Source organism: Alligator sinensis, unplaced genomic scaffold, assembly GCF_000455745.1.
Source record: "Alligator sinensis unplaced genomic scaffold, ASM45574v1 scaffold297_1, whole genome shotgun sequence".
In the NCBI taxonomy this organism is placed as follows: domain Eukaryota; kingdom Metazoa; phylum Chordata; order Crocodylia; family Alligatoridae; genus Alligator; species Alligator sinensis.
Genome location: NW_005841848.1, coordinates 4,898,105 through 4,921,609, shown reverse-complemented (window position 1 = coordinate 4,921,609; position 23,505 = coordinate 4,898,105). Strand labels below are relative to the sequence as shown.

The 23,505-nt window shown below is 43.6% G+C and overlaps 1 long non-coding RNA gene across 1 annotated transcript; it reads left to right on the top strand.

Moving 5' to 3' along the window:
* The first annotated feature begins 5,663 nt into the window (after nt 1-5,663).
* Nucleotides 5,664-16,607, top strand: LOC102385564. The gene is made up of 3 exons (XR_322925.1): nt 5,664-5,733; nt 5,915-5,978; nt 16,462-16,607. It is a non-coding gene; the product is annotated as an uncharacterized LOC102385564 (long non-coding RNA).
* The last annotated feature ends 6,898 nt before the right edge of the window (nt 16,608-23,505 follow it).

Below are 23,505 nucleotides of genomic sequence, written 5' to 3'. Positions count from 1 at the left end.
CTCTCCAGGGTGCTATACAGTGCCATGTAATGTTAGCACTGCTAGGTGTGCTAACATGATTCACAAGATAAGCCCAAAGATTTCAAATAAGAAGCCATAGTGTTAAAAATGTTCAGATCTGTTCTGGTCTTTCTGAGTTCTTTGCAAAATAATTGCTCTATTATTTTTCTGTAGTAAAAAATGAATGAAAAATAAGAGCTGGCATTTTCTGAGGGGTGACTTGAGCCTATCAAGGGGTGCTGCGTGTTGAAAAAAAGTTTAGAACCACTGCCCTAGCTGCTGGCTGTGGTATTTTTCTTTCCCCTTGGCAGAGGCTCCTACTACAGAACCTAAGAAAGATCTTTTTTTCTTCATTGTGCCTTTCAAAAAACAAGGAGCATATCCTATTTGGTGGCATACTGTATATGATAACATACAGTGTATTAGTGCTGATTGTAAGCTGTTATTATTGTTATGTTTGGCTGGGAAGGAAGATGTGAGGAACAGGGCATTTAGAAGGTTTTTTTGCAAGAGCCTGTTGGAACATATGGTATATCTTGCAGAAGTCCAGGTTAATCTGTGGTGATTTGTGAAGATGTGTCCTGTTCATGAAGCAGATCTCCGTTAGACTCCTTGGCCTGAGTGGTCTCTGGCAAACACACAATTTTAACACTGCTGCTTAGGTAAGTGACTACAACCTCCTTTCTCTTCTATGATTTGGGAAAAATTAATAACTTGTTTTTGTATTGATTATCCTTGTACTGAAGTATGAATAGCTGTGGATGGAAACTAGACAATAAGCCCAGATTCTCAGAGGTATTTAGGAGCCAAACTGCTCATCAAAATTAACAGGAGTTAGATTTGAAAAAAAAACTGTTGTGGTTTTGGGCTTTGGTAACTCAAACCATAATGAAATCTTTGAGCATATATTAGCAATCTACAGATTCAAGTTGTACTGGTAGAGAATTTTTATAGGGTAAGAGAACTTTTCCATTGACCAATACAGTCAGCAGTTGTTGAATTTCTTTGTAAAGCTGTTTATTTAGTCCTGTTAAACCGTTTTCACAAATAGAACTGGATAACCTTCTCCTGAGGAGAAAAACAAAGTGGACTGATGAAACAATGGTCTGGGACAGAGTGGTCCTCCCAGGGAAACCTAGGAGAAACTGTGCCTGAGAAGGAGGATTGAGCTGGAATTTAGATTGCAGAAGCATAGTTTATTTGTAAATATAGCCATCCTCAAGGAATGCTGGGAATTTGGCCTGCCAGTGTATGTACAGACATTGGTGGAGCCACCTAAGAATTCTATTTGCTTGCAGCATTTTTAACAACCAGTAATTTTGTCTGAGAAAGGCAAGCATGTATGTATGAGGTTCCTCAAAAATCAAAGGAATTGCCATACCTCGCCAGGCCCCGGACCAGCTAGTGTACTATCTTTTTTTTGACACTTACAAGGAAGAGACATTTAAAAGAAAAGTGAAAGTAACTTTAAAATTGGAAGACACAAGATAATCTCTCTTTCAAAAGATTTTGATTCTCAAATCTAATAATTGGCAATTAGCTTAAATTCCAAAAAAACCCTCACTTCTAATACTTTTTAATTAGCATTAGTTAGTATAATCTGCTAAACCCTGTTTGACCTGTTGGCTCTAACATGTTCCTGGGTGAAGTTCCACAGTATATCTTTTTCACACAATGTGTAATATTTCCTTTTTTTCAATCTTTAATTTGTCGTCTTTCTGTTTCCTATACCATTGCTTTTATGTTCTGAGGGACAGAAATTTATGCTTTACCTTTTCTGTTCTGTTAAGTATTTTACTATTCCTACATCAGAAACAATGATTACATTCATTTTTCTCCAGTAAAATTATGATATTTAGGATCTAGCAATCAAGCCCTAAGGACTAAAAATAAATAAGTAATAAAACTAAAATAAAATCAACATATTTAAACTAAAGATCCAAACACCCAACTAAAGACCCCAAAATAGGTTTCTTTACTAATTCCTATATCTACTCTTTTGTTTATTTTGGTTATAATAATATTGTGTTACCTGTCATTCTTGTAGAAATTCAACCACCATAGGCTGATTTTTGCTAGCACTGATGACAGAGGTCTTGTGTACAGTCACCCCAACTGATGGAATCTGTTGGATGTTTCCTGGTGAATTATAGATGCAAAATGCAAGAGATTTCTTCACTGCAATGTATTCTCTTATTTACCTGTTGGACATACTGTGGAAAATTCCACTATAGTGCCATATTAATTCACCCTAGAATACTGGGAAATTTGAGTATCTTCTTCAAGTGAGATGATGTGGCTTCAGAGCAGCCAGCTAGCAATTTATTTTTTGAGTTCAGTTTGGGTCAAGTGGCTTGGGGGAAATTTCAGATGATAGAGTGATTTTATGTATTTTGAACTCTTGGAAAAAACCTTTCAGGAGCCAGATTTGGTGATTAAAAAAATCCAGTTCTAAGAACAGAAACAAAAGACAAAATTAACCAAAAGATAATTAAGCAGAATTGCATAGCATCTGTTTTCAGGATAAGCTTGTGATACTAAGATACAAATTGAGAGAGCCAAGTTTTAGGAGTTACTTCAGTCTTGACTTTTGGAACAATTTCATAGCACCAAGACTATTGCTCTTCTCCTACCCACAAATTCCACCCTTTGCTCCCAAAACAACCTTTCAGGAATGTGTTGCACCAGAGGTGGTGTGGTTCTGCAGTACCTTACTTCTAAATCTAGGTACAAGCAGCCATGCCTTTTAGTGACAGAAGAGGTAACCTCCAGGTAAAACACTGTATCCCAGCTAAAACAGTAGAATCTCAAGATTCCTTCCTTTCCTTTTAAACTAACCTAGATCCTCTTATCTCTACTTGAATTTCAGCTAAAACCAACTTACAATAAATAAATCAATCTTTCTCCTTTCCTTACTGGCATTCAGGAGGAGGACTACATTTTAAATAAAGGAGCAATATGGCAAAAAGCAAAAAACCGCCAAGCCAGAGATGTGGGAGAGGAAGAGAGAATGTACAACCTCACAGTAAAAAGAGGAAAAAATTAAATGTGGTGGGCTTGCCAGCGGGAGCTCAGTGCACTGGCTTTGGAAAAGTTTGGAATGATTGATTGGGTTTTTTCCTTTCCCCCACCAATCAGATGAAGGCTGGGGAGAAGTTAGCCCCACCCCTACTGCAGGGTGAGGCAAAGAGCCAGACCTGAGTGGGGTCTAACACCCCCCTCTCTCTGACACCCCTGAAAGGAATAAAAGAGCAGCGTGCCTGGCACATGGGGGGTTGTGTCGAGGGACAGAGAAGAGGGCAAGGAAGAGCTGATAGAGCTGGTCAGCCAGGCAAAGCTGTTGCCCTGGAAGAGCCTGAAGACTCTTCATTGGGCAGGGAGCAGCAGGTGGCTGCCTTCCCCCATCCCTGCTGTGGGGGAGCACAGTGTAGTGCATGGCTGCTGCACGAAGGGTCCGAGAAGGACCAAGACCCTGGGAGCTGCACAAGGCAGCTTGGGTCTCCAACACCTGGCATGAGGCCAGGCAGTCAGTGCACAGGCGGTGAACGGAGGGCCTGAGAGGGACTGAGATCCTGGGAGCTGCACAAGGTGGCTTTGGTCTCCAACTCCTTGGCACGAGGCCAGGCACGTGGTGCACAAGTCGAGGCATGGAGCGTCTAGGAGTGGACTGGGATTCCGGAGCTGCACAAGGCGGCTCAGGTCTCCAAACCCTTGCACGAGGCCTGGCACACAGTGCACAAGTCAGTGCATGGAAGGTTTGGGAGCGGACCAGGATTCCAGAGCTGCTCGAAGCAGCTTAGGTCTCTGGTCCCTGGCACAAGGCCAGGAACACAGTGCACAAGCGGTGCATGGAGGGGCTGTGAGTGGACCAAGACCCTGGTGCCGCACAAGGCGGCTCAGGACTCCAACCCCTGGTGCAAGGCAGGGCCACCAGTGCATGGAGTGGTGCACAGGGCCCCAAGCGGGCCAGAGGCTGGGAGAGCCCAAACCAGCTTTGGGCCCCTGCTGAGGAAGGAGGCACCTCACCCAGGGACAACAAGTTGGCTTCACTGGATCTTGAGGGAGCTGTGAGTTACAGGGGAAGGGAATTCCCACAGGGGAAGAGGGATCTTTCACCCTGTCATTTGGGACTAGCAGCTGGAGGGGAAACCTTGAAGGAGAAGGGCTCCCCGGGTTTATTGGAGGCTCTCTCCATAGGCTATTCAAGCTGGATTGCAGAGGGCCTGTAGGGCACTGAGGATCACTTTTCCCCTCTTGGGGTCCTTCCATTGCTCCAGGGTAACCCGGGTTATTCTTCTGGTTTTCTTGAGCATCTAAGTTGTGTATCCATTTCCCTGCATCTTATATTTTGTGAACTTGCGCCTCATGCTTTGTAGATTCGTATTTCATTAGAGTATAAGATTTCATGACATTTACTGAGAGCTTTGCTTCCCAGATCCCTCACCTGTATCCAGAGTATTTGCATAGCATTGTATATATGCCGCACATAGTTCCCATGTTTTTTATATATCTTCCATTTTTAACTCTTCTTATATATTAATAAATTTGTATATAGTTAAGTCTTAAGATGTATCCCAACTTTATAGGGGAAGGAGGTAGCTGCGTGGAGTAGGCAGTTTAAACCCACAGTGCACCTGCCCTGCTAACATTCCCTTCAATTGGAAAGGGGAGCATATAATTGGGTACTATCCAGACTACATAAAAAAAAAAAGCAAACCTAATTCCTTTTACCCTTCTCCTCCCCCCTCAAAATCATTACTGTTCCCTCTTATTAGGGGACATTTTTCCCCTATAACAAAGACACGTACAATATCAAACCAAGCCCCAAGACTAAGGAAAAGAAGATCCTTCATCTACTGTTTCTTTCAGAGGAAGTGAAGAACTAAATTTGAGATCAGAATGTCTTTCTACTTTCCCTTCCTTATTCAGTTAACCCCCCCCCCCCAATTATTTTGTGAGAAATTCATCTTTCAATTGATGATAAAAGATATGGTGATTATCTCATAGTTCTAGGTTACTGAGGCCTCAGGAACTTTCAAATATTGTATTTATGAAATACAGAATAGAAGTTTGGCCATTTTATAATTTCAAGTAGTAGCTAGCCAGCTGATGTATGGTTTTCCATGTACCTTAAATAACATTGAAATGAGACACAAAGTAGTTTACTGCATGTTTGACTGATCTGCATCTTAGCATCAGGAGCTATGGAAGGTGTAGGATCTGGAGTGTTAATGGTTACAGTGATTATCATGGATTTAAGATCTAGAGTATTTGGTGCTCGAAGACATTATAAGTCTTGTTAGTAGGAAGTAGTTGCATCTGGGTTGAAGGTTGAACCTAAGAATGAAGTGAGTTGTAGATAACTTGGTAGTAGCAGAGGAACCTTGCTAAAGATATTTGTATTCTATTACTTTTTTCAACTAACATAATTAGAAAGCTTGATTGTCTCTTCAAATTGTTGGAGATATAATATAAGGAGCAAGGACGAGGAACTGGCATGTTTCAGAAAACTTTACAGGAGCCTCAGAATTGCTTCCACAAGGTGCACATCATCTGTAAGAAACATTTGACTGTAATCAGAGTCTAAGGCAATCACCCTTTGATGAATTACTGCTAATGGGACTCACATGCACAATGCACTACTGATCACAAAGCACCCAACTAAAAGGAGACTTAACTTTTCAGGAATTTCATCCAGTTACAAAGGTCTCATCTGTGCACATTCCCAGGAAGGTTAGTATCAATGGTCTTGTCAGTCTTGCAAAGTCCTTATGATTTGGGTGGAGGATAAGGAAAGAAAGCTGTATATATTCCCCCTTGTACTCTAGCACTGACCTTGTTTGAAATGACCAAAGAACACTTCTCAAGAGACCACAGTACTTAAAGACTAGTAATTTTTATTTGATATTTTCAGGATGCTGTGGATGAATACATAATGAATGCAACTAGTCTTTTTGTTTCCCTAAGCAGCATCGCAGGTAAGAGTTACAGGGGAAAAAATGGGAATGCTATTTTTTGTTATATTCAGGCACTCATCTAATTCCTTTTGCTATAATTTTCTTTACCTTTTTGAGATTGCCATTGCATTTAAGGTGAACAGTATATCACCAAGTATTCTGGCTGTCATTTCCTCAAGGCATCTTTCTAATATTTTAATCTCTGTTTTTGCCGTATTGTGCTGCTTTATTAAAACACTGAAAAAATTATTCCAGTTATTGGGAACCACTCATATATTATTAGTTTTCTGTAAGCAAAGCAGACTACTAAGGATTTCCCTGGGTACTAATTTAGTTGTTCAGATTAATAACTCTACATAACCAGATGAGAACAATTTAACCATATGAACCAATCTTTTGTTCATAGGATGTAAACTTTTTTTCCCCCGCTATATCCTGAAGTGTCACTTATAATATGAAGGGCAGAAAACAAGAGCTTTTGACATGATTGGCATTTTAAAATTATGTTCCAACCTCATTTTCTCAAACTAGTATTACAGGATCATCATTTGATCCTGATTAAATTGTTGCTGTGCAAACTTCCAGTCTAGTTCTGAAGCCCTTCTAGGCTAGGTACAGACATTTAAAAAGTCTGAGGCAGAATCAGTCTGAGTGATATGGTTTTCTGTAAGCAACATGGTTTAAATTGGTAGCGAACAGAATACACATTCAGCGTTTGGGGGAAGGGGTGCAAATCTTAGACTGGGTTTTGCCATTTTTAAACCAATTTGTATGCTGAACTTCTGTTCTGTAACGGGTACAGACTGGTTCTGATCTCTTACACCAGTAAAAGTGTAATGTACCTGGCCCTATATAGTGTGATATTAACAGAATAATAAAGCTAACCCCATGAGTAATGATCTAGTAAGGGAAAACACTCATCATGCCAAGACACATTTCCTAAATATGGAGTGCTACATTTCAAACTGTCAAACTATTATTAATTTTACTGCTGGACTTGCATCAGTAAAGTGACGTAGATGTAGATCATGGAAAGCAAGAGTTTTCTTTTGACTTTTTGCTAAGTTTCTTGTCTTTTACATTTCTTGGATATTTGAACCAACTTGGCTGAGGGCTGATTGTAGCTTTCATTATACTTTAGCCTTAGTTCTAGCACATCTCTTTATAAAATCCATCTTGTTCCTGACAGAATTACTGTGTCTGATTTTTGTTTTGTTGATCTTCTAGTAGACATGGCATAGAAGAGACAGCCTAGTTGTGGGTGAGGGCTGAAGGTGTACAAGATAACACTTTATATTACCTTTGGCCCTTCCAAATTTTGGACTCATCCAAAGGACAAAATGCATCCTGACATGAAGGTTGCAATGCGGTGCAATATCAGTATCTACAAATGTGAGGAACAGACCAGTGCTCTTCTCTCCCATTTCCCCACCATGTTGGTTATACTGGGGCTTAAAAAGGCAGTGCTACCCCTTCATGGGGTAACTGGAGTTCCATTAATGTCGGACACATGCTACCAAATTGAGGAAAGGCTCTGTCCTCATGTGTCTTTTTGGAAAAATAAATCAGTATAGGAACAAAGCTTGTCTTTGCTATGCCACATGAAAATACTTCATTGTAGAGCTGTGTTAAGTATTACCACTTGAAGCTTATTTCAGGAAATGAGATAATCTTAAACACAATAAACTATATGACTAGCACTTTGTTATATTTCACAGATGGACTCATAGGAATGGGAATGTTTTGTCATTTCAATTCCGTTATTAAATTTATGTGGTATCTTGGCAGACTAGCTATGGATACATTCTTCATCTATGTTAGTAAAGGCTACACATTCTGGAAGACCTTTAGATAGAAGGTATCTTCTATGTTAGAAGCTGAGCACTTTTGAGCCATCCAAGGTTTATACATACACAGCTTCACTTAAGCTTAGAAATGTTATGACTTGAAACTTGCATAGAATTGTTATTCATAAGACACTATGATATCCTGAGCTTTCTCATGGTTGGTAAGAGGAATAAATATGGTCCCAGGCAGTGGTGTAACTAGGCATGGTGGAAAAGGGGAACCAGCCTCAGTCACCAAACTAGGAGGTGCACCAGAATAGTTTCCCAATCCCATGGAGTCTGTGCCTTGGCAGTAAAAGCAGTCCCACAGCATTGCTCTTGCAGCAGCACCAGCAGGTACATTGCCACCTTGCTGCTTTTGCCCTATGGGCAAGAGCAGAGGGAGGCAGAGCACATGGCAGTAGCAGCACAGTGCAGCTGGGGACTGTTTTTGGAGTTCTTGGCATGTGTAGAAGTCCTGCACCTCCGCACTACCCTCAGAAGTGTGCCTCTCCTTGTAACTGTATGATTCCTACTCTCCCACAAGGTTTGCACAGGGCACAAACCCTGCTTGTTATACCTCTGCTCCTGGACTTGTCATTCCAAAGCCAGATTGCTTACCCACAGTTTTTTTTCTGACAACCAAACTTTTTTATTGACATATATTTTACATGATGTAAATGTAACACTTCTGTCAGGCTCATGTGGGCCACAAGAGAACTCCCTGAAGGGCATAGAAGTGCACTCCCACTCAGACACAGGGTGGCGCTGCTCTGCCCTTTTATCTATCCACATTTGCATCCAGCCTCAATCAAGTTCATGATTTCTTAGTTATTTTGTGGACAGCTCACATTTTTTATGGACTTTATGGATGAGAATTTTTAGCTTTTTTTTTTTTTATGGACTGTCTATGAATTTATGAAGAATTGTCAACCTTGTTCCAGAGAGTGCTTATTTGTCCTTATACCCACACTGCAAGTCCAGATCCTGGGCTTAGTGCAGATATAAAGTGACACCAACCAATGGACTTTTCTGCCTCTCAGTTATCTTCCTCACACTTCCCTATCCTTGTCCCATCTCTTTTCCTGCATTCTGCTGCTCTTGTCAGTTGTTGGATATTTGAAAAGCAATGGACTTGGCTACACCTTTTCCATCAAAAATTAATGATATAATGGGTTTTAGAGTAAGTGTGTCAAAAGTCAGGCATAAATAAGGAACAATCTATAAAATCACTGACTTGAGCAAACAAAATAGATCAGTGGTTTAATTATCAAAGCACCAGAGGAAATGTAGTCAGTCTTCAGCCAATAAAATCAGTCTAATTAATCTGGCCTGACCTATGTCTAGGGATCTACTTAAATCAAGCTGCAAGTGTGCTGTGCAGCAGCTCCTTTAATCTTACTCTTTTTGATACACACCCCTCTCCACCTTTCATTGGTAGAGGGCCCTGGCCAGCCCTGCTGCTTGTTCCTGATAGGGAGGGAGGCAAAACCCATGGCTTTAAATATGCTGAAGTTTCTGCCTCCCAGTCCATCAGTAGCAAGCAGTAGGGCTGCTGTGGCCCCTTGGCCAATCAACAGCAAGAGGCAAAAATTGTGGCATATTAAAACCACATTTTTTTCCTCCTGGCTGATCAGGAATGAGCAGCAGGGCTGCCAAGGCCCCTCTGCCAATCGTTTCTGGAGGGGAGGAGGCAGTCCAGTGAAAAGAATAATATTAAAGGATCCACTGCACAGTGCACTTCCACCACAATTTAGATAGATCCCTTCCCATGCCCAGTGTGACTCTCAAAGAGTTGCATCCTGAACAACTTCAGTCATGTCAGGGCAGAGCACGATTTAGCATCAGAGGGCTAGGAGAGCTCTTGCAGATTAAATTAAAATCAGTACCCAACCCACAACTATTACTAATTCTATTATTATTCCCTTAATTTTAGTTACATAGTCTTAATTCTTATGTTCCTGGGTTTTGTGGGAATTGACTTGGATAACATTTTATATTTTTGAACCCTAAACAATTTAAAGTGACAAAGCTAAAAGCAAGGGAACAAATACTAATAATAAAGCTTTCAGAAAATCCTGTTCAGTTAACTTTAAGACTAGAGACAAACATTCAAAAAGCCTGAGCCTGAATTCATTCATTCTTTGCAGGTTAGTCTAAACTGCCTAGATTGAACTGGCTTGCAACTGTACAGACATTCCCTCTGGACTGAAGAAATGCAGGCATATGTCTGAAGTGGCTCAGGATAGAAGCCAGGGGGCACTAGAGCAGCCCTCCCTTCCCTTCTACAGTATTGAGCTGAGGGAGGGTGTGATCAGGCCCTGGCAGGATGCTCTGATTAGGGAGGCATTTAAACCCCCAACCCTGCCTGCACTATCCCAGCCTTTTCCCTGCTTGCTGCTTAAGGGATGGGAGTGTTGCCAGACCCTAGCCCCAGGCTAGCATTTTGAGGTGAAGTGGGGGATGTGCAGTGCATGCATCAGTTGATGATACGGAGCTTTTCTATCTCCCTCTCCTTGCTTCTTCTTACTGTCTGCAAACCTGACAGGTGAGGGAGCCAGGAGGGGGCTGATAACACGGTGTTTATCAGCCTATCAACAAAACAAATGCCTCTCTCATTAGTTCTAGTTCTTAAACAACTTTTTCCAAGGAAGGAACAGAAGGACATTACCAGCTGACCTGTTGATTAGCTGTTCTGTCTGCCTGTGCCAGTGAAATTGGAGCCACATCACCTCTCAGCATTAGCTAGCATACCACATACCTAGAGTCTATGGGGTTGGGGTCAGTGCTGTGGGAGATGGGAGGGAGGGAGATCCCTGCTTGAGCAGAGAGTGGGGGGCGGGGGGTAGGGGGAAGCAAGGCAGATCCTGCTGTGCCTGCAGTCTACGCCAGAGCTCTGGCTAGGAAACAGAAGGGTGGGGCCATCCCTGTTCTCTGGAACAGAGAGCACAGCTCAGGGTTGCAAAACATATGTGATGCCGAGGGACTCTGGTTTTACTTAAACCAGGAAGGGGCCTGGGACAGACATTGCATAAACTGGTTTGGCCCAAATCAGTTAAGTCTGATACTATATTCAACCAAGTTTATCTTAAACCAGTTTAAGCCATTTTGAAACTGGTTTATGTGCATTTAACTTATGTTCTGTTACAGTTTTAAACCAATTTCTGATCATCACTTAAACCAGTTTATGTGTAATGTCTGACTAGCCTAAATGATATGTTAGCATTTTAACATGTTTCCATCTGTTAATACTACTAGAATAATCAGAAAAAAAGCAAACTAATCATAAAGGCTAGGGACAGAAATTCCACAAAAACCAGTATAAGTGATCAGAAATATTTTTAAATCTATAACACAACAGAAGTTCAGTGCACATAAACTGCTTTGAAAATGGTCAAAACCGGTTTAAGATAAATCTGGATGGATGTAGTATCAGACCTAACTAATTTAGGTTAATTTGGTTTATTGAACTTCTGTCCAAGATCCCCATTTAGCTTCAAGTTAACCTTCAGTCCCCCAGCATCCCAGGTTGCTTTGCACCTCCCCCACAAATCCCCTGTCACAGAGCGGGTGAGTGGACTAGCCTTGGCTCAAGCTGGCTGTTCCAGTCGAGCAAGGAGGGGTGCTGTAGCACCCCTCAGTGTCTGGCCTGAGCCACCATAGGCATGTAGCTACATTTCTGGAATTAAAAGTGAATGTCTGTTCACTTGCTTACTGGTTCAACCTATGCAGCTTAGACTAGCCTGTGGAGATTAAATTGATTCAGCCTTGGGCTTTTTTACTGTCTGTACTTAGCCAAAGAGTAATGTGTGTGTGTGTGTGTATGCGTCTGTACACATGGGTTTTTTTTATATGTCAAGGACACCTTAGATTCATTTTAAATGCTCCCTTATCTTAAAACCCTTGCTCTACTTTTGTTTCTTAACACTGCTTAGCTAATAATACATTCACCTATACTTTTTACAGTTTTGGGACTAACCTGATGTTTATTGCATTTAGCCCCATAACTTTGTTATCATATGTATTCTATAGGCCGTTTTATTTTTCTTAACCCCCTTTTGGGTGACACAACCTCAATAAAAGAGCACAATATCCGTTTGTCATCGCTGGATGTAATACATGAATAGCATTACGGTCAGAACCCTGCATCCGATTCTTCATTGCTTTCTCTCCTTCTGACCATGTCTCTTATTTCTTTGTGCTTAGTAGTGTAGGCTCAGCCCTGCCTGTCCTGCAGGCTGGTGGTTTGGGAACTTTCCTAGGGTGGAGGGAGATCTATGACTTGGAAACCAGTGCTCTCGTCTTGGGTGAGTGCCTTAACCACTAGGCTACTGGGCAAAAGTTAATAGGTTTTGGTGCTCACCTTTCACCTCCATTTTGTTGCCTAACACTAAGATGAAGGCACATAAAATTAGCTGTTTCTAGGGACTTAAGCTCTGGGATGCACACACTCTTTCACTATAAAGCAAATAGACATACTCCGTGAAAAAGCGGCACAAATTATTACTACTTTTCGCTTTGTGCCACATTAACAATTGTTATGGTAGCACACAAGCAATGTCTGTTTCTCACCTCAGTGACACTTAGATGGCTTAGAGGCAGAATAGTATCTGGGCTGAAGTATTAGTTCTATTTATAACTTTCACAAAGTATTTCCTACTACATGCTTGCATTGCAAAGCCAAAAAGAAACAAACTTCTTTTTTCTAATTCTACATTCCTCCTCTAGAGCTCCAGTTATCAGTCATGAATGCTCTGGGCTTTGAATTCAACCCTTCCAGATTACTTTAGTCTTCACATGGTTATTCTAATTCCTCTCCTCCCTGATTCTATCTTCACTCAAGCCTTTTTCCTGTTTCAGACCTTTCTAATCTGTCCCCATCACCATTATAGCTGGTTGTGGGAAATATTGATTGATTTTATACTTTTACAATAGTCCTTGGGGCTTAGTGAATCAAAATCCCATTTAAACATGTGGTTCTATAGATCCATTACAGAATTTTTAAATTAAATACAGATTGCCTGATTTAAAAGAATAATTGTGAATTCAGACAAGTCAATTTCAGGGGGAAAAAACAGTTTGCCAGCTGATGCAGCTTTGATAAATGCAATCCTTTGTTACTTGTTCAAGGGCAATTTGTATCCTGCTGATACTACTGACTAAGTTGCTGCACATACAATAAGTAAAGTTACTGTGCTACTTGAAAGGAGGGTTAAGCTGTCTTGTGCTTGTAATGTTTATTTCTTGACATTAAAAAAGGTCAAATGGACTTAAGCATGCGAATCATGAAGATTTCACACATGGGTTTGAATAACTACAATTCTTCCTGACATTTACTCTAACACCTAAAGCAACTGATGTTAAAATTATGTTGTAGGATCACAGCTAAGCATTTTAAATAGCCTTAGCCTTGCTCTTCTTTAAAACATAAAAAGCTGAATTATCTGGTCACCAGTTCCAAAGTATTTAGCACAAGTTATTCTGAAAGCATCATTTGAAACTATTACATATTTTAAAAAATGTCTATTTGCTGTCTGTTTCTTCTTTAAACATCAGCTTTTCATGTTACTCCCTGATCAAGATCACCTGAAAATATTTCAAGTGAATCTATTCTCCTCTTTGAATCTGACTACGGTAGATAGACGGTTATAAGACACCTATGGCACACGTGGACAATCTAATGACCTCCAGTAACAGGCTAAGCAACATTTAAAACCAAAACCACAAAACAAAACCTTACATCATTTATGTTTATTCCTGTCTTTGAACTAGAATGGAAATAAATTCTTTAGACTTGAAAGTATATCTTGAGATAAGGGAAAACAGAAGGCATTTGTCAAAGACTTGGGGCTTGTTTGTCAAAAGCACTTGTAATTTTCTAGGGGAACAGTTTTACAACTTATTTGGCCATTTCAGTAGCATTGGAGTGATTTTGTAGTAGTAATGGTCCAGGGCTTAGGTAAGAAGCAAGGATTTTTGTCAGTGATATCTTTTATTGAACCAACAGCATGGTTGGGATAAATTAGACATGAAGAATGCTTTGCATTCAAAAGCATCTGATCTGAGGGAAGAAGCAGGCATAACGATGATTAAAACCAGTGGGTAGGGCTATGAAATTGAAGAAAAGAGCAATTCCCAGGGGTAGCAGACAAACAATTAACATAAGCAGCGTGATTAATGGGAGATTAAGGCCTAGAAAAAGGGAGGAGGATCATTATTGTTGGCACTGGATTTATGACCCAGTCCTGATGCCTTGTTCCGGGCAGGCCCAAACCCTCAGACTGACCATGACTTCTTCCATTCAATAATAAGCAAATTTTATTGATGCACAGTAATAGCAGGCAGGAGTAATGCAGGCAAAACAAACAAAATACCCCCACCCCAATCCTACTTATCTACCAGTTTCAGGGTGGTACATCTCACCAGTACATAAGTGCCACACTGTGGTTCTTTCTTGAATGTCAGTTTCATAGTTTCGTAGTTGGTAGAGTTGGAAGGGACCTGAGCAGATCATCTAGTCTGACCCCTCTGCCATGGCAGGAAAGAGTACTGGGGTCAAATGACCCTGGCAAGGTGTTCATCCAGCCTCCTCTTAAAGACCCCCAGGGTAGGACCCAGCACCACTTCTCTTGGAAGTTGGTTCCAGATCCTAGCCACCGTGACAGTGAAGTAGCATCTCCTGATGTCTAGCCTGAATCTACCTTCTGCCAGCTCGTGACCATTATTTCTTGTCACTCCTGGTAGTGCTCAGGGGAACAGGGACTCCCCCAATGCCTGCTGGTCCCCCCTGACTAGTTTGTAGGGCCTGCCCTGCTGCCCCCGATCATGCAGGTGGCCCTCCTCTGGACCCTCTCCATGTTGTCCACATCCGTCCTGAAGTGTGGCACCCAGAACTGGATGCGGTACTCCAACTGCAGCCTGACCAGTGTCGCATAGACGGGGAGGATCACCTCTTTGGACCTGCTTGAGATGCAGATGTCTTGGCAGTTGAGGGCTGATGCTCACCCCTCCAGTGGGATGGGTAAGAGGGGCCAGTGGTGCACCCTCTGCCCATGCTAGGCTCAGGATCCCCCTGTTGCTCTGAAAATCCCTCCTTTTGTATTCTTTTCTTCCTGATGACTTCATTTCTGGGTATCGTTGATTTGGTTTCCCTGTGGTCATAATACTGTCCATGTTCTGTCCTGTCAACAGATTCCTTTGTTTCTCAAACATATCACATGCATACATCTTAATTAGGTAATTTGCCTGTGTCTTAATTTGGGCATCACTGGCATCCTGATTTGGTTCATTCACCAGAACCAGAAATCCCAGGGATTTTGCATCCAGTTACTGTGACCTGATGCTAATGCTGCAGGGTTCCTTATCTCTGTTATGGGTTTTGAAGGCATGTTTTCAATTTCCTAGCCTGTTTGTCTGCTAGCTTCAGACACAGTGGGTGCATCTATATAGGACATGTTATTGCACAGTTGCCTAGTTTACTATGCAGTAAGCACATGTGTCTAAATCAGCATTCCCTCTAATCTGTGCGGCACGTGCAGCCACGAAGGAGCACTCATGCCACGCTGCCAGATGCGTCTGCATGGCCATGCATGCCACACAGCTTAGACGGAATGGTGGTCTACATGTGTGCATTCTTACTGCACACTAAAGACCCTTAATTGTGATTAAATTTACTGGCAGGCAGCAAATTTAAGTTCAATTAGTAATGGTGCAATAACGACCTGTCAGCAAATTTGCTGCCAGGTCTGCCTAGCCACTAGGGGCCAGCCTGAAGCCAGTGAGAGGCCCTGGCCCTGAGTCCCACCCCCTCCCCCCGACATACACACAGAATGCAGGGAGGTAGGACTCGGTGCAAAACTTTCAGCAGTCCGTGCCCCTGCAGCTAGGTGGACATGGGCCTCTCGCATCTCAAGAAAGGTGTCGATGCTGGTGGTGATGTCTTTCTCAGCTGTGGGGAGCAGGAACATGTAGTGCTGCCACAGTTAGCCCTCCAGGCAGTGGTGGAGGTTGTGGGGCAGCCCAGGCCTGCCCCCCCTCACACCATCATAACTCATGGTCCCATACCAGGAGCGCAGGTGTACCCAGAGCACTATGAGGATCATCAGCAGCAGGGGATAGTCGTTCAGGAACCCCTCAGCCTACACAAACAGTTCATCATGCACCACCTGGGGCACACACAATGGGGGCACACTTGGAGTGCAGTGGTAGAATGGGGGGGATGGCCCTGGGGCTTCTCCCCAGAGAGGCCCCCAGTGGGGAGGGCAGGGGTGCAGAGAGCTCCTCATCCCAGTTGTCTGACAACCTCACATACACCAAGCCTGGGTGCTGTGGGCTGGGCAGCAGCACAACAGAGCAGGTGTCCTGCAGGGGAATGCGGGAGGAGCAGGGTCTGGAACTGTGGCAGCAGGTGCTGCCAGAATCTTGGCCTATTCTGCCCTGGGAATAGGTTGGGAGGGGGGGCACGCTGCCTGTGATCAGCACCAGGGTAGTGTGCAGGGATGCAGGGCTTGGCCAGCCTGGGCCCAGGCCTGCCTCCCTGACTTACCATGGTCCCTGGGCACCCGTGCACAGCTGACTCCCAATGTGAGGCCATGCAGTGCATGGCTCTTGGTGCAGAGTATCTTCTCTCTGAAACATTGCAGACTCTCACAAAAGGCTTCTGTCTCATGGCTCTGCAGGTCCAGCATTTGGATGTGGGAGAGAGGCTGTAGGGGCCAGTAGGGATGCCATTGCCCACCACCAGGGCACTCTGAATGCACCAGCTGCACCAGAGGTGCACCATGGACAGGACCATCCTCCTCCAGTGGCTGGTAGCAGTGGCCAAGAAGCAGGAGGAGACCACATGGGCCTGGTGGGAGTATGTCTTGGCATGGGAGGAGAGGTAGCAGGAGGAGGACTTGGCTCACCAGGACAGGTGGTGAATGGAAGACATCACCGGGGAGGAGGTGTTCTGGGCTGAGCTCCTGGCCCTGGAGCAGGAGTGGATCCAGGTCCTGAGGAACCAAAATACTATCCTGGACTGGGCCATACACACCATGGATGACAACTGCCAGACCCTCAACACCATCCCGGACCTGGCAGTCCTTTTTGTGCCCACTGCTGCCCAGCCCCCATCCTTAACCCTGCAGGCATCCTGGCAGCCACCTGTTTTGCTGCAGCAGGCTTCCATCTAGGCCTGGGTGGAGGTCCTCTGTTGCCTCCCACTGCCAGGAGCCCCTGGTCTGGACCCTTCCATGGGTCCATTTCCACCTGCCTGGACCCAGGACTGCCACTGATCCCAGCTCCATGCAGGTATGAAGCCAGAGCTGCCTGGAGCAGTGCCAGGACTGGATCTTGGTCCTGCTGGGCCTGGACTCTGCCAGCCAGAAGGGGAGCTGAGCCACCTATGTCAGAGGCAAACCAGGTGCTGTCACCCCTGGGCAAGCCCCCCACCTACTGCAGTCACCAGTGTGAGGACCCACAGGGGAACAGACAGAGGCCAGGGTGGTAGCTGCCTGTCCCTGGGCTCTGCCACAAAAAAAAAGAACACTTTGTATATAGTTTTCATTGGGAAGATTTTTTTTTTAATGTATATGGCTGGGGTGGATGGTGGAGGGGCTCTTTTTGTTGGGGAGTGGGGTTCTGTGTGTTGGGGAGGAACAGGGGAGGAGGTCTGTTGGATGCGAGGAAATTAAAGACTTGTTCTTCTAAGATGTGTCTGCAGTGAGTGTGGTACAAGGGGCAGGTGGTAGGGTGGAGGGGCCTGTGGGCAGCAATGCAGGTGGGCCAGAGTCGGGAGTGCAGGAGAGGTGGTCAGCCAGGGCCTCCCACACCTGGTGCACTGGAACGCATTGGTGGGTGCGTGGCTCTTCTGGGGTCTGGGTAGGGAGTCCCAGCAAGGTAACTGGCCAGTCTCCTCTTGAAGATTTCCAGGGTAGGCAATTGCACCAGCTCTGGACAGAGCTTATTCTACAGTCTGGACACCCTAGCTGTGAAGAAGTTTTTCCTGATGTTGAGCCTAAAATGGTCTTCTAGGAGTTTGTGGCTATTACTCTTGGCTTTCCCCAAGGGTGCTCTGGTGAACAGTTGTTCACTGAGCCCTTGATGTACACCCCTGATGTAGTGGTAAGCTGCTACCAAGTCCCCTCTCAGCCTTTACTTTTTCAGGCTGAAGAGTCCCAGGTCCTTATTTCTTTATCTTATGTAAATATATATCTAAATAAAGGTCTAATAATTCTTGGATCCTGCTAAGCTCTACATATGAAAGATACCCTCTAGCAGCTAGTTCAATTAATTAATTATACATTGTGAATGCAAAGCACCCCTTTGATCCATTTTTATTTTATTTTTTTGCCTTTCACTGAATATCTCTTTGTACTATGAGATGATGAATAAAAATTCCTCCCTGACTTTTCTCTACCATTTTATACATTTTACTGAAATCTCCTCTTTGTTTCCTTTCTATATATTTTTAATCTTGAAAAGACACTTGATATGACCACCTCCCTCCCCCTAAAATTACCTTCCCCAAATTCCATTTGAAATGTTTCTGCTTCTGCAAAATCATTTTTGAGATATAGTAGTCAGAACTGAAATAATTTATATAACAGCATTTTGGTATATTGGGTATTGTTTTTCTGTCTGAGTATTTACACACTAACATTGTGCTTTCTTCATTGGACCACTGTTTCTCCCTGAAGAGGTTTACCCAAGATGGCCATATAATACCCACATCTTCCCTGTATATATAACTGGAGCTAACTTAGATCCTATCTCTACTTGATTCCACGTGTCAATCAAGTAGTAAAATGCATCCTACAGCAGTTTGGTGTCTATTATATTTTGATTCTGCAAAAGTGTGCCCACATTTGAGGATTTGATATTGTGGGTGCAAAAATGAGAATATGAGTACTACACATTATAAAACTGAGCCACTTCACTTCTGTTTTCATCCTGGTAGGCAAAGAGCTATGCAAAGCTCTCCATAACCTTTCCAGAAGTCTGTAATAAATATGCTTAGAATTCCATAATTCACAAGGTCAGGTGTTAGCAGATGTATCATGTAGAACAGTCTGAGCTTCATTTATGTTTCAGGAAGAGAGAACCTGAGGAAGAGATCCAGGAGAGCTGCAAATAAATTTTCTTGGTATTAAATGTACACAGTGCATCTGGAGATTTCATTGCTAAGACTACAGAACTCTACTTGTGTGACAAGCTGCACAACTCTACTTTTGTGACTTGCTGGTACCAGACAAGGTAACTTTCTAGTAATTTCAAAAGCAATGAAGTATGTGCTTCAGCTGTCTAGAGCATGAGATATTTTGAAGAATCAAAGGGGATGTTAAAACAATTAATCTACTAATATTAAAATAATTAACAGATTAAAAGGCAAAAATGAGGCATAGGAATAAATAGTAGGAGACGGATGTGAATTGCCCCAGTGTCAGCCTTCTCCTCAGCAATATAAAAAGAAAGATAATGCAACAAAAGCAAAAATACAATATATGTAGCGCATAAATGCTCAGACAATATTTAGTTCCAGATGGCTTTTTAATTTTTTTGTTTTGTTTTAAAGGCAGACAAACCCAACCACTTTGGGCCTATTCAAACTGTAAGGTTAATAAGGGCTACAAAGGACCACTAAATAGAAGAAAGACAATAGAGATACTTTGTTTAATGGATGCTATTCACAGATTCCTTTGATGTTAAGACTGGAGTTAAGCAAGGCTGTGTCATTGCTCCAATACTCTTCTCGATATTCCTTACCACAATGCTACATCTGACCACCCACATGCTTCCAGTTGTGGGTGGAGCTAAACTACTGAATGGACGGTAAGCTATTTAATCTCAGCTGACTCTGAGCCAAAACCAAGGCTACCCCAACCTCAATCATCGAGTTCCAGTACACTGATGATGCTGTAGTGTGTGGTCACCCAGAAGCAGATCTTCAGGCAATTGTTGATGTCTTTACCAAGGCATACAAGAAAATGGGACCGATATCTACCATTCAGAAGACTAAGGACCTCCATCAACAAGCTCTTAATGAGCAGTTTCCAGTTCTGGCAATTCAATTTTATGGTGAGACTCTGGAGAATGATGAGTATTTCTAGAAGACTGATATTAATAAAGGAATCCAACATCAACTTAAATATGCAAGTGCAGCCTTTGGGCACATGAGGAAACAGGTGTTTGAAGATCATGACATCAGATTTGAAATCAAGCTCATGTCATCTCAAGCAGTTGTGATCACTACCTTGTTGCACAGAGCTGAGAAATGGATAAGATACAGGAGATGCCTCAAGTTGCTGGAGAAATACTATCAATGCTGCTTGTAGAAGATCCATTGAATCCACTGTTAAGACAGATGAACTAGCATTAGCGTCATCTTGCAAGCAAACACCCTGACCATTGAAGCAAGGATCATCCAACATCAACCTCTCTAGGATAGCCACATCATCCAGATGTCTAACTCCAGGCTTCTGAAGCAAGTTTTATTCTCCCAGCTCAGTCAAGGTGTACGCTCAAGAAGAGGGCAGAGAAAGCACTTCAAGGATATCCTCAAGGCCAACTTGGAAAAAATGCAACATCAACATTAAATCATGGGAGAATGTTGCTCAAGGCTGCCCAAGATGGAAGAAGAGTCTGTTTCAAGTGTAGCAGGCTTGACTTTTGGAGCTTGGGTTGAGTCCCAGGCATGAAATTTTGCTGTTTTGATTGGTGGAGCCTATCCACCAATCAGGAGACAGCAAGAGGAATGAAGTCATGCCCCTTTCCTGAGGGGAGAGGGAGAGGGGTTCTCCTCCTCCCCCCCGCAGACCTGATTCAAGACTGCAACAGTCAGGTTCAGAAGATTTCAGGGGCGGAGCCCTGGAGAGTATAAAAGGAGCTGTATACCCAGCATAAGAGAATACATCTCGGACAGAGAAGAGAAGAGCGGGGCTTAGAAGAACTGAGGAGAGCTGCTCAGCAGGGTGAAGCAGGATCCCAGAAGTGCCCCTGAAGACTTCCATCAATGGGGAATGGCAGACGGATCCAGCAGCTAGGCTCTTGGTGTGCAGCATGGTGCACGGTGTCCAGACCCTGGGAGCTGTGTGAGGTGGCTTGGGTATACAACCTCTGGTGTGTGGCCAGAGACACGGTGCACAGGCCAGTACATGGAATAGGATCTTTGGAGTGCTTGGATGGCTCAGGTCCTCAACCCCCTGAATGAGGCTGGGAGCTCAGTGCAGGAGGCACTGCATGGAGGGTCTAGGAGCGGACCGTGTCTGGTGCTGCATGAGGCAGCCCAGGCCTCTGACCCATAGCAAAAGGTTGAGTCCAGGGAGCCAGATGGTACTTGGGCTTCTGAGCTAGGAGACAGGGCTGAGCCAGAGGCCCCAGAAGCCCTGCATAGCGGAGCCCTGTTCCAGGGGACAGTGACCCCCGAAGCCCACAGCAGGCGAGAGCAGCTTGGCGCAGAGGATAAGAGCCACCTTCCAGGCCTGGGAGCCATGAGTTGCAGGGAAAAGAGAATTCCTACATGGGAGGGAGAGTCCCCTCTGGTTAGTTAAGGGCTTCTGAAAGTGGAGGTCCCACCGGGAGGGCCCCCCTAAAGTTACCAGCTTCCTTGTAGGGCTTGGGGAAAGCCCAAGGGCATTGGCGTTTCCCCTTGGGATTAAGTTTATCTTTGGGGTTCTTGCACCATAAGTGGTGTGATGGGATGCCTTATATTTTGTGAATTCTCATGTTTGTAAATTAGTAGATGAGTCAAGTCTTAGGGCTCTGCTGGGACCCCCTGTTGCTATTATTTCACCTGTTGTTTACTTGTATTTATTTGTGGCTTATTTATTGTTCACCCATACTTATCTGTAGTTTATCTGTTGGCTATCTATGTTTATTTTGGGGGTTATCTGTTTGGATCAGATACTTACCTGTATCTGGAGCACTGGTATAAGGTTTTATGTCATTTACCCAGAGCGTATTGTTTATGTTACTTGTTTAGATATCTTATAAATATATACATGTTGTACATATGTTTATATCCATGTTCCTTTCCCTTGTGATGTTTATATACAAATTTATTTACATTAACTTAAGTCCCCCAACTGTCCTGGCCTGGTTCTATAGGGACAGAGGGAAACTGAATGGTCTGCAGTCCCCCCCACCACAGCACACCTGCCAGCTAACAATCCCCTTCAATTGGAGAAGGGGAGTATATACCCAAGTTACCTGGGCTACACAAGGATCTTGTCATGACCCAAAGGCATGATTTTGTATGTATTTCGGCACCAGAATTATCCCCGCCAAGTTGCAGCTTCATTGCACGGGAGAGTTTCCTGTTACAAAGGAAAACCCCAGTGTAGGGACGAGTTTCCCGCCTTTTCTGCAGCTTCTTTTGCAGAGTGCATTGCTCATGTTGCAAGAAGAATGCACGGTGCAAAAGAGTTCCCGCCACCGGTATGTAAATTCGTTCCCCGCTATTGGCTAGTTTTAAATTATTCACACGTGGCGGCTAACGATTGGCCTGTTAGCCATATAAATGGCTTGAGCAGTTTCCGCCCAAGCCGAAGAGGATATAAGACGTATCTACGATTCTGATTTTGGTGGCTCGTTCACCCAGAGCATCCGGAGCTCTGCACCGTGGAGCCTAGCAACCTCCACGAGACCGTCTGTGTTGTCTGTCTGTAACTGCAACTCAAGCAAGTTTTCCAGCCTACACCACTGCCATCTCGGTGTAAGTAAACAATCTTTTAAACTACCGCTAAGCGTTTGTGCCTAATTCCAGCTCAACGGCCTTCCCTCTCCGACCCGGCGTGCCCGGGCTGCTGGCCACAGCCTGCGTGCAGCACGGAAAAGGGCTCGGGTTGCTCCCGGCCCGCACAGATCTCAGTACTTTGAAACCTCATGACAACAACAGGAGATGGAAAAGCAGGAGCAACAGAAACCGTGTGTTGCGGAACAAACCAAGAATCCAGAGCCACCCACCCCACATGGAAACATGTGCCCAAGTTGCAATAGAACCTGTCAATCCCAGATTGGCCTTGTTAGCCATCTTTGGACCCACAGATAAGGCAATCATGGAAGACAATTATCCTTGAATGCAAGGAATTAATGATGATGACAGACAAAACGATATATGGATGAATATCAACAGAAAATGAATTTGGCCTTATTACTCTAAGTACAACTACTAGCGCAAACAAGAGAGGATCAGAGCAGCACAACTACATCAACTACATGTGGTAAGGGATACTTTGTTAGCACACCCTTCATTTGATTACACAGAGTTTGGTGCCCCATATTGCTTTCATAGAGGGATAATTTACAGCATTTGAAACCTTCAAAGGGAAAATTGAAAGCCTGTCTCCTAGTGTTAAAAACTTGAAGGTTTGTATTTTTTCTCCGTCTCTCTACCTCTCTTTCATATTGATATTATTTTAGAAAAATTCACAATACACATCATTGCTAGACAGTTAGAAGTCTTTTTGTGAGCTCATTTTACAGGGTGGTTATTTACAGTACTCGCCTTCCCAAATGAAAAAGATAAGTGTAATTTTTTTTGGTTTCCCACACCCCTTTCTCTTTATATTCTGTTGTATTTCTTTATAGAGACAGCTCTCTAATCTCTCCTGGTTATTTTGCTCCCTTTCCTGGATTCTGCCATGTTTGTTCTGCTTGTCTCGCCTTCCCCCCTTTTGTTGTATGCCTCTTTTCTTTAGTCAGCACTCTCAACATTATATTCCACCTGGCTTCCTCCGCCTCTT